This window comes from Phyllobates terribilis, unplaced genomic scaffold (assembly GCF_046119375.1).
Source record: "Phyllobates terribilis strain yellow unplaced genomic scaffold, ASM4611937v1 Scaffold_103__1_contigs__length_5881359, whole genome shotgun sequence".
In the NCBI taxonomy this organism is placed as follows: domain Eukaryota; kingdom Metazoa; phylum Chordata; class Amphibia; order Anura; family Dendrobatidae; genus Phyllobates; species Phyllobates terribilis.
Window position 1 is genome coordinate 4,325,975 of NW_027362863.1, and position 11,666 is coordinate 4,337,640.

Consider the following 11,666-nt stretch of genomic DNA (forward strand, 5'->3'; position numbering starts at 1 on the left):
GGTCAAGGTGCAGGTACACGGGATGTGGAATCCCCAGAATCGGCGTAGATTAAATCACCGCACATTCTAGTTTCATGACGCAAACTAAAGTCTATTTGAAGACATGCAATAAGACACATTTAAGGTGCAGGGAATAATGCAACAGTAAATGAACGTTTTGACCCATCGTTTGCATCTTGAAACTAGAGTGTGCAGTGATTTAATCGATGCTATATACTCTTTTGCTTCCCCCCCTGCCCAGGAGATGTGGTATGATCAGACCATGTTCCTGCACAGTCAGACACAGCCATTACACAGTACACAGCAGGGGCACATTTATAACATTATCTCAGCACAGGGACATTTTATTTAAACACATCCAATTGTGGAAGTTATTATTATTATTCCAAGATCTATTGATTAAAATATACTTTTGTTCGCAGAAAACCCCTTCAACATGTTTATTACCAGCTGCTTCATAGGCTATATTCACACAAACGTATTGTCTAAGTGCTGCCCGTGGAGAAAAATGACAGCACTTGGTCCAGTTCAGGTGAGCATTTAAAACTGGTAATACATAAGCATAATATGTACAATGTCTGATCACTACAACACGGATTTAGGTTGTTAGAGGTGTAATGCAAGTAATCCAAGGTACGCTGTGCTTTTCTACACTCCTAAACAGAGTAAGGCTAAGTGCCCACAATGCAGAAATGCTGAGAATTTTTCCAGAGCGTTTCTGCATCTCCCTGCAAGTCAATGGCGGCGTTTTTTAAGCGTTTCTGCAGCGGAATTGCCGTTGCAGAAACGCTTAAAAAACGCATAGTGGGCACACAGCCTAAAGGTGGCCACACATAAGCACAGGTCTGCCAGATAGATACCTAGGAATTATTATTTTGTGTATTATTTCCTACATACTTGATCGAGCAAGTCATCAATGTAAAAGTCAACTCCACATTATAGTATATGATGTACGAGTCACTAATTATCATGTGTGTCCCATCTGATGTCTGTGCACACAGTGAACATATTATACCACATACAATACAATATACATAGGAGAATATATGACTGATATATAGAGATGAGCAACTTCATTTGCAGGACCCTGATCCAATGGTCAGATGAATATTCAGTGGCTGCTGGATAGGAGCCCTGACAGCCTCCTACCTGACACCATTCTCTTTCTCTTCCTTTGATTTGTAGCCAGGCACAATGTCATGTATGTGTCACGCCAAAAAGATGACATCATGCAAAGACTATAATCAAAAGAGGAGTCAGAGATGCCGGCAGGCGGGAGGAGGCTCGCGGGGCTCTGGTCTGGTGGCCACAGACTACTGACGGGACTGTTTGACCAGTGTCCTGCGAATCAATTCGCTCATCTGTACTGGAATAAGATATATTATGACTACATACATCAGATATTACATACAGAATAGCATGTGACAGTTATATACCACACTATGAGCACAGACATCAGATATTACACCAGTGACATATTATCCTCTGTATAACATTGGATGCCTGTATCAAAGTCCATCACATCCAGTATACAGCATAATATGTGATGGTAAGCGATATACTGGGATACAGACATCACATATTCATACCTCTCAACTTTTGAAGAACAGAAAGGGGGACAGAAAGATGCTATGTGCGGCAAATTTTGGCCTCGTCCCTGGTCACACCCCAATCCACGCCCATTTACCATTATCTTTCTCGCCCGGCAGGAGGAGTTGTCAGAGGGGCGCTGGTAGTGAGGGAAATTCAGCAGACGGCCGAGACTGCAAGGCCCAGACCCAAATCCAGGACTGTCCACTGTATCCAGGGCAGCTGGGACTAGAGATGAGCAGATGGATTCCGGGGCCTCCAGTCGGGCGTCCAGGTCAGTGCTACCTGGCGGCTGGACTGGAGGCCATGAGTCTCTTATCTTCCGGGCAGTGCGGCCTCATCTGTGAGTCCTGCTCATCTCTTGTTGGGACCTGAGGATTATTTTTTGTTCCCTCATTCACAGTCGGAGCCGCCAGAACTTTCTCATCTTTATGTAGATTCATTATACGACATCTGGCTTTCTTGTGGTGGCTCTTACTGTATATTGGGGGCTATGCGAGGGCTCATACTGTAGGTAGGGGTGGTGTGTGCTAATACTGTATGTACGGGGTTGTGTGGGGGCTCATACTGTATATAGGGGGATGTCAGCATACTTAAATCTGCTCAATATTAAGTGATAATATAAATATACAAAAAATATATAATTAATAAGTTAATATTAATATTGAGCTGAATTAATTTGAACCTATTGGTTCGGACTCCACAACAGTCACGGTCTCTCACGTGGCCCCTTGGGAAAATTAATCTCCCACCCCTGCCTATTTCAAAGCGCTATGTTAAAAATCACACAGACATCATACACACAGCGGGCACAACCATCACACAGACATCATACACACAGCGGGCACAACCATCACACAGACATCATACACACAGCGGGCACAACCATCACACAGACATCATACACACAGCGGGCACAACCATCACACAGACATCATACACACAGCGGGCACAACCATCACACAGACATCATACACACGGCGGGCACAACCATCACACAGACATCATACACACGGCGGGCACAACCATCACACAGACATCATACACACGGCGGGCACAACCATCACACAGACATCATACACACGGCGGGCACAACCATCACACAGACATCATACACACGGCGGGCACAATCATCACACAGACATCACACACACGGCGGGCACAACCATCACACAGACATCATACACACGGCGGGCACAACCATCACACAGACATCATACACACGGCGGGCACAATCATCACACAGACATCATACACACGGCGGGCACAATCATCACACAGACATCATACACACAGCGGGCACAACCATCACACAGACATCACACACACAGCGGGCACAACCATCACACAGACATCACACACACAGCGGGCACAACCATCACACAGACATCATACACAAAAGCGGGCACAACCATCACACAGACATCATACACACAGCAGGCACAACCATGACACAGACATCATACACACAGCGGGCACAACCATGACACAGACATCATACACACAGCGGGCACAACCATGACACAGACATCATACACAAAGCGGGCACAACCATCACACATACATCATACACACAGCGGGCACAACCATCACACAGACATCACACACACAGCGGGCACAACCATCACACAGACATCACACACACAGCGGGCACAACCATCACACAGACATCACACACACAGCGGGCACAACCATCACACAGACATCACACACACAGCGGGCACAACCATCACACAGACATCACACACACAGCGGGCACAACCATCACACAGACATCACACACACAGCGGGCACAACCATCACACAGACATCACACACACAGCGGGCACAATCATCACACAGACATCACACACACAGCGGGCACAATCATCACACAGACAGCGGGCACAATCATCACACAGACATCATACACAAAAGCGGGCACAACCATCACACAGACATCACACACACAGCGGGCACAACCATCACACAGACATCATACACACAGCGGGCACAACCATCACACAGACATCATACACACAGCGGGCACAACCATCACACAGACATCATACACACAGCGGGCACAACCATCACACAGACATCACACACACAGCGGGCACAACCATCACACAGACATCACACACACAGCGGGCACAACCATCACACAGACATCACACACACAGCGGGCACAACCATCACACAGACATCACACACACAGCGGGCACAACCATCACACAGACATCACACACACAGCGGGCACAACCATCACACAGACATCACACACACAGCGGGCACAACCATCACACAGACATCACACACACAGCGGGCACAACCATCACACAGACATCACACACACAGCGGGCACAACCATCACACAGACATCACACACACAGCGGGCACAACCATCACACAGACATCACACACACAGCGGGCACAACCATCACACACACAGCGGGCACAACCATCACACAGACATCACACACACAGCGGGCACAACCATCACACAGACATCACACACACAGCGGGCACAACCATCACACAGACATCACACACACAGCGGGCACAATCATCACACAGACATCACACACACAGCGGGCACAATCATCACACAGACATCACACACACAGCGGGCACAATCATCACACAGACATCACACAGAAAGCGGGCACAACCATCACACAGACATCACACACACAGCGGACACCACCATCACACAGACATCACACACACAGCGGGCACAACCATCACACAGACATCACACACACAACGGGCACAACCATCACACAGACATCACACACACAGCGGACACCACCATCACACAGACATCATACACACAGCGGGCACAACCATCACACAGACATCATACACACAGCGGGTACAACCATCACACAGACATCATACACACAGCGGGCACAACCATCACACGGACATCATACGCACAGCGGGCACAACATGACATGTATATAGTCCCTTCTTCTCCATCATGTCTCCAGTGGCAGTGGTGGGGCCTGGTGTTTGCAATCAGCAGCAGAGTATGGGCTGTACGCAGGAGAGCTGTCAGCCCTGCAGTGTCCCTAAATCCCCTTCCCATCCCCCCTAGTCCCGACTGCAGAGCTGCTGGTGACATTGCATGAGCCCCCTCCCATCCTGTAAGAACAGCAGCCACAGATGGGAGAGGCTGCGGGTCTCCCCCTCACCTCAGGACCGCACCTTGTTGTCATGTCCTCCGCAGACTTGGCCCCGCCCCCTGACCCCTCACCTCCTCATGCTGTGCGGTCTCTGCACAGTAGAATTCCTCTGCCCTGATGCCGGGGCGGAGCAGAGAGCGGGAGGCGGAGCTACAAGGGGTCACACACAGCATGGAAAGCCTGCGTGTCTGGAGGAAAAGCCCAGTGCCCAGCAGCGCCCCTGCCGGGAGAAGAGCTGAGCCGGGCCGGGACTGAGCCCTCAAATCGGGACAGGCCCAGGGAATAGGGGAGGCTTGTTAGCTCTGGATATTATACCCGCCTCCTATTATCCTGTATATAATATGGGATATCTGGGCCTATAGTATATATATTATACCACCTACAGGCTAATATGTAACTAGTGCACATTACACCTTGAGTACAGCCATTAGATATTACACCAGTCACTTCTTCTCCTCTGCACCATCTGATGTCTGTGCACAGTATATGACATCCAGTATACAGGAGAATATGTGATGGGATATAGGACATACTGTTATACAGACATCAGGTGCTATATACTGGATAATAAATGATGGTATATATCAGGGGTGGGCAATTCATTTTCCAGAGGGACCACATGAGAGAACGTAACTGTTGTGGGGGCCTGAACCAATAGGCTGAAAGGCTGAAATTAGTTCTGCTCAATATTAATATTAACTACAATTAATATAAAATAATATTTATATCACTTAATATTGAGCAGAATTAAGTATGCCAACATCCCCCTATATACCATATGAGCACACACACAGCCCCCTATATACCGTATGAGCCCCCACACAGCCCCCCTATATACCATATGAGCACACACACAGCCCCCTGTATACAGTATGAGCCCCCACACAGCCCCCCTATATACAGTATGAGCACACACATAGCCCCCTGTATACAGTATGAGCCCCCACACAGCTCCCTATTTATTTATTTTACTAACCATATTTTGCAGATTATAAAATGCACCGTATCATAAGACGCACCCCAAATTTTGGTGAGAAAAATAGGAAAATTGTTTTTTAATAAAATGGTGGTGCTTCTTATAGTCTGCTTTTACGGTAGATTACCCAGGGAAGGGGGCTGCTGTGGTGGAGCAGAGCCGCTGCTCCAGGAAGCTGGCAGCGGCAGGAGTGGGCTGATGCTGTGGACCCCAGGCTGGGAGGGGGATGTTCGACGATGAGCCAGGCTCCGTGCTTTCACAAAATGCCGGCGGATCCCCTGTACTTCCCGTGGTTTTCAATGCTGTAGACTTAGGGAAAATGGCCACCGGAGGCGGCACATGCTTAGGTTGAGACCTCGGGAGACAAGATCTCGGTGTCACGATCTCAATCCGCACATGCGCCGCCTCTGGTGGCCTTTTTACCCCAAGTTCACCGCATTGAAAACCATGGAAAGTGCGGGGGCTCCTCCGACATTTTGTGAAAGCACAGAGCCCGTCGCACAGCCAGACACCCACCTTCCCAGCCTGGGGCCCGCAGCATCGCCTCACTCCTGCCGTCACCAGCTTCCTGCAGCAGCGACCCCAAAATGCCGCTCCCAAATGCCCCGGTAAACTACATTCAGATTATAAGACGTACCCCCATTTTCCCAAAAATTTTTGGAGGAGAAAAGTGCATACTATAATCTGAAAAGTACAGTGTATAGTGCTATTAATTCCACAGCAGATTACAGACATTATTCCTACATACAGTATGCACCCCACATAGCTCCTATATACAGTGTAAGCCACCACATAGCCCTGATATACAGTGTGAGCCCTCATATTCCATCCTATATACAGTATTAGCCACCACATAGCCCCCTATATACCGTATGAGACCCAGATAGCCTCCTATACATATTATGAGCCGCCACATAGCCTCCTTTGTACAGTATGAGCCCCCACATAGCCTTCTACTGTATACATATTATTAGCTGCCACATAGCCTCCTATGTACAGTATGAGTCCCACATAGCCTCCTTTATACAATGTGAGTCCCCACATAGCCTCTCTATATATTGTCAGACCCCACGTGGCCTCTTATATACATTATGAGATCCGCATAGCTTCCTATATACAGTGTGAGCCCCCACATAGTCTCTCTATATACAATATGAGCCCTCAAATAGCCTCCTATATACAGTATGATTCCCTCATAGCCTTCTATATACAGTGTAAGGCCCCACATAACCTCTTATATACAGTGTGAGGCCTCACATAGCCTCCAACATACAATGTGAGCCCTCACATAGCCTCCTATATACTATATGAGCCCTCACATAGCCTCCTATATACTATATGAGCCCTCACATAGCCTCCTATATACTATATGAGCCCTCACATAGCCTCCAATATACAATGTGAGCCCTCACATAGCCTCCTATATACTATATGAGCCCTCACATAGCCTCCTATATACTATATGAGCCCTCACATAGCCTCCAATATACAATGTGAGCCCTCACATAGCCTCCTATATACTATATGACTTATATGAGAAAGCTCACTTCATTATACTAAGCTTTGTAATTTCCATCTTTGCTTATGTAGACCAGCAGCCACTGGCAAACTCATCTCCCCTTCTGCAATCTGCATAAATAGCGTTGGGTGGGCATTCGCTTTGCTACTCAACACGGTCTTCATTTATTACATAGAGCTGCTTTTATAGTTTTACATTTTTACTAACCCGAACTAGTGTTACAAGCAGGTCAAGAGACTGGTTTAGGATTAAGCTAATGGTTAGGGCTAGGAATAGGGCTAAGGTAATAACATTGTTCTATAAAAAATGTATTAAGAAAATAGAAAGCATACAAATAAAATAATGTATTGCGTTTTATATTTTTAAAATTCGAGAGATGACTTCAGCAAAAAACAGAAAAAAAATGAAGAAATGAAATTGCAAAGTATAATTACATCAGTATTTTCCTTAAATTACAATACACGTGCAATACTGGGCTTTTGGAAAGGACTCACGGAGTGCTATTGGTTCACGGGTTAGGGGGCATATACTTGTCTTGTCCTGGGTGCTCGCAACCCATGCTGTGACAGTGTGCTATCAGCAGAGTGCACAGCAACCAGCAAGTTTTTTAATTTACTTTTTTTTTTCTGCATTTTTTCATCTGTAGCCTAAAAGACAACAGGTAAATATTAAATACACTACAAACATCAGGCTTTTTTATTGTGTGATAGCTCACTGTAGGTGTTTTTGAACAAGCCCTAATGAGTATGAGTATGCATATGATGATATGGTGAGTATGTGTTATTGTTTTTTTTTCATGTATATGGTATATTTGTATGTATATTGGGGGCTATTTGGGACTCACACTGTATATATGGAGGCTATGTGGGGTTCACACTGTATATATGGAGGCTATGTAGGGCTCACACTGCATAGATGGAGGCTATGTGGGGCTCACACTGTATATATGAAGGTTATGTGGGGCTCATACTGTATATAGGAGCCCATGTGGAGGCTCATACTGTATATAGGGGGCTATGTTGGGGCTCAATCTGTATATACAGAGGCTATGTGGGGCTCATGCTATATATAGGAAGCTATGTGGGGGAACATACTAGATTAGGAGGCTATGTGAGGGCTCATACTGAATGTAGGAGGTTATGTGGGGGTTCATACTGTATGTAGGAGGCTATGTGGGGGCTTATACTGTGTATAGGAGGCTATGTGAAGGCTCATCTTGTATATAAGAGGCTCCTTGGGGCTCACACTATATACAGGGAGGCTATGTGGGGGCTCCTGCTGTATATACAGAGGCTATGTGGTGCTCATGTGGTATATAGGAGGCTATTTGGGGCTCATACTGTAAATAGGAGGCTATATATATGGGACACACTGTATATGCAGGCTATGTGGGGCTCACACTGTATATATGGAGGCTGTGTGGGGGTTCGTACTGTATATGGGAGGTTATGTGGGGGCTCATACTGAATGTGGGAGGCTATTTGGGGGCTTAGACTGAATGTAGGAGGCTATGTGGGGGTTCATACTGTATATAGGAGGCTATATGGGGGCTCATACTGTATATAGGAGGCTATGTGAGGGCTCATATTGTTTATAGAGAGGCTATGTGGGGCTCATACTATATATAGGGGGCTATGCTGGAGCTCATATTGTATATAGGAGATAACCGGGGCTCATACTATATAGGGTGGTCCAAAAGTAGGTGCACAGAAAGTGTAATAAGGTTATGAAGGGGGAGGTTTATCAAACAAACATGGTGTAAAGTGAAACTGGCTCAGTTGCCCTTAGCAACCAATCAGATTCCACTTTTCATTCCTCACAAAGTTTATAGTCGAAAACCAAAAAGTGTCAGTGATTTGAAAAATTACATAAGAGATGCATTTCAAGAAATTAATACCCAAAGAGACTTGTGCAAAAAAAATTTGTCGAAGCGTAAGAGGCAGACTTCAAAGCTGTGCAAATTGTAATGGAAAACAGTTTGAGCACCTGCGTTGATAAAATTTAAGGGGTTTTGCATTATTGTTCAGAATAAAATTTAATTGTCAATGTTATGTTTGTGTTAGTAAATATAATTTTATATATAAATCAAAATAAATTTTATTATTTTCTGTCCACCTACTTTTGGACCACCCTGTATATAGGGAGCTGTGTGTGAGCTTTTACGGTATTGAGGTGTGCAGTAGCCCTCTTTTCCTTCTGCTCCAATATGACCACAGGTAATATTTATCCATTGTGATTAGTGATGAGCGAACGTGCTCGCCACTACTCGGTACTCGCCAGAGCACCATGGTGCTCGACAAGCTCGGCGAGTATTTTTCCGGGTTGCTCGGGCGAGAACTCGGGTCCCCTCCCTGCATGTTTGGCGCTCTTTAGAGAGCCAATGAACATGCAGGGATTGCCTGCCATGCACTGTAATGCCGTAGCCATGTTGGTTGTGGACATCACAGTGATTGGCTGGCCGCACAGCGTCATCAGGTCTATATCAGACCTGGCGCCGCCATGCTCGTCACAGTCACTCCGGATCAGACAGTGTAGGGAGAGCTGCTGCTTTCTCAGGGAGAGATTTGATCGTGTATTATGTAGTGTAGGGAGAAAAACCGTACATTACACATATCCAACTTAACAAACAGTCCTTCTGAGGACTAATCCATCTGCAGAGATATCAGGCAGGCAGGGTGTATAGGCAGGCGGTGTATATAGCAGACTGCAGTGCATATAGTACAAGAGACTCCATTCCAGTTCTGTCGGCTGCTGCTGTTAAATATTTCTGGAAATAGGCCCAGGTCTCAGGGGCCAGGAATAATTTTTTTTGCATCTTAATCCTCATCATTTGTTTAAAAAGCAATCCAGAGAACACGGTTTTTCTGCACCATTTGCTTGTTGGCACTGCAGAATACAGCCAGGTCCTTTCCATATTACAGCGCTAAAAATCCATCTATTTAAAACTGTGTTTTCTCCGTCACACGGCTCACATATACGTTTTCAGAAAATACTGTCAATTCTGGCCTCCATTAAATTTTTTTTTCAGTGTGTCAGCAAAGTTTTTGACACTGGTTTGCTGTTCAAATCAGTTACCTACAGGCCAGGTATTTAAAACTGTGTTTTCTCCATCACACGGATTACATATTCGTTTTCAGAAAATACTGCCATTTCTGGCCTCCATTTAAAAAAAATTTCAGTGTGTCAGCAAAGTTTTTGGCACTGGTTTGCTGTTCAAAACGGTTACCTACAGGCCAGATATTAAAAACTGTGTTTTCTCCGTCACACGGATTACATATACGTTTTCAGAAAATACTGCCACTTCTGGCCTCCATTAAAAAAAAATTTCAGTGTGTCAGTGAAGCAATTGAAACCAGATTGCTGTTCAAAATAGTTACCTACAGGCCAGGTATTTAAAACTGTGTTTTCTCCATCACACGGATTACATATACGTTTTCAGAAAATACTGCCATTTCTGGTCTCCATGAAAAAATTTTTTCAGTGTGTCAGCAAAGTTTTTGACACTGGTTTGCTGTTCAAAACAGTTACCTACAGGCCAGGTATTTAAAACTGTGTTTTCTCCATCACACGGATTACATATACATTTTCAGAAAATACTGCCGTTTCTGGCCTCCATTAAAAAATGTTTTCAGGGTGTCAGTGAAGCAATTGACACCAGATTGCTGTTCAAAATAGTTACCTACAGGCCAGATATTTAAAACTGTGTTTTCTCCGTCACACGGCTCACATATATGTTGTCAGAAAATACTGCCATTTCTGGCCTCCATGAAAAAATTTTTTCAGTGTGTCAGCAAAGTTTTTGACACTGGTTTGCTGTTCAAAACAGTTACCTACAGGCCTGGTACTAAAAACTGTGTTTAGCTTCGGCCTGCCCTCGCCTTGGCTCCGGCCTCCCCTCGCTCTGGAACCGGCCTGATCTCGCAATGGCTCTGGCCTGCCCTTGCCTTGGCTCTGGCCTGCCCTCGCTCTGGATCCGGCCTGATCTCGCAATGGCTCTGGCCTGCCCTTGCCTTGGCTCCGGCCTGCTCTTGCCCTGGCTCCAGCCTGCTCTCGCCTTGGCTCCGGCCTGCCCTCGCTCTGGCTCCGGCCTGATCTTGCTCTGGCCTGCCTTCGGCTCCGGACTGCTCTGGCTCTGGTTCTGGCCTGCCTTGGCCGTGGCTCCGGCCTGCTCTCTCTCTGGCTCTGTCCTGCCCTCGTCCTGGCTACGGCCTGCTCTCCCTCTGGTCTGCCCTTGCCTTGGCTCCGGCCTGCTCTCACCCTGGCTCCGGCTTGCTCTCTCTCTGGCCTGCCCTCGCCCTGGCTCCGGCCTGCTCTCGCTCTGGCTCTGGCCTTGGCTCTGGCCTGCCCTCGCCGAGGCTCCGGCCTGCTCTCGCTCTGGCTGTGGCCTGCTCTCGCTCTGGCTCCGCCCTGCTCT